Source organism: Chenopodium album, chromosome 2 (genome assembly GCF_948465745.1).
Source record: "Chenopodium album chromosome 2, dcCheAlbu1.1, whole genome shotgun sequence".
In the NCBI taxonomy this organism is placed as follows: Eukaryota; Viridiplantae; Streptophyta; class Magnoliopsida; order Caryophyllales; family Amaranthaceae; genus Chenopodium; species Chenopodium album.
This window is the reverse complement of record NC_137835.1, coordinates 59,626,126-59,627,082: the sequence shown is the minus strand read 5'-3', so window position 1 is coordinate 59,627,082 and position 957 is coordinate 59,626,126. Positions and strand designations below refer to the sequence as shown.

At 44.6% G+C, this 957-nt stretch overlaps 1 non-coding gene across 1 annotated transcript; it reads right to left on the bottom strand.

Moving 5' to 3' along the window:
- Nucleotides 1-467: 467 nt before the first annotated feature.
- On the bottom strand, nt 468-573 carry LOC145607898 (small nucleolar RNA R71). The gene has a single exon (XR_014105657.1). It is a non-coding gene; the product is annotated as a small nucleolar RNA R71 (small nucleolar RNA).
- Nucleotides 574-957: the final 384 nt, after the last annotated feature.

Genomic DNA, 957 nt, shown 5'->3' with positions numbered 1-957 from the left:
AAGGAGAGCCGGTTCTAGGCCATTAACTACTTCCCCAACTAGGTAGGTCAATTTTGAGGAAAGACAAGAACAAATGGCCGGCGAGGAACAACCGATCCAAAAACCCTTGAAGGAGTTGGGAACTCCGGGAGCTTATAGAGCTTCAAGTGGCATCGCTCCACCGGTTACTCAAGCCAATGATTTTGAAATACGCCCCACAATGATTAATTTGATCGAAAGGAGGCAATTTAGTGGAGCAAATCATGAGAGCCCTCTTGCACATTTGAACGAATTTGAAAAATATTGCAACACGATCAAGGTAAATGGGGTAACTCAAGAATTTGTGAGACTAGAACTATTTCCTTTCTTCTTGATAGGAAGGGCTATTGAATGGCTTGAGAAAGAAGTAAGGCCGAACTCCTTGAGAACTTGGGACGAGGTCATCACGGCTTTCTTAGGGAGCTTTTACTCTCAAAAGAAGAAGGCCGAGGCAAGGGCTTTGATACAAGTTTTCCATCAACGGGCTAGTGAAACCATTTATGAGGCTTGGGAGAGGTATAAAGAATATCAAAGGGAGTGTCCCCATCATGGCATTCCAACCTACCAAGTGCTTCAAATCTTCTATGGGGGCTTGAGCCCACAAGGAAAGACTAGCCTAGATGCGGGAGCGGATGGCTAGATTATGAACAAGACGGAGGAGCAAGTCATAGAGATAATTGAGGATGTGGTGAGGCACCACATGGATTGGCAAGAAGGAGAGAGAGAGTCTCTAAACAAGGGAGGAAATGCGGTTTACTCCGTTGATCACCTTAATGCCATCAACAATTTGACTTCCCAAATCGCCAACCTTAGAAAAGAGATGACGTCCATCAAGGCAAAACTAGAGACCTCTAGTTCAACATAAGAGCATCCTTCCCAATCTAAGGGGAGAGGTATGAATTCTAACTCTTCTCCCTCTACTTCTAATAACATGCCTCA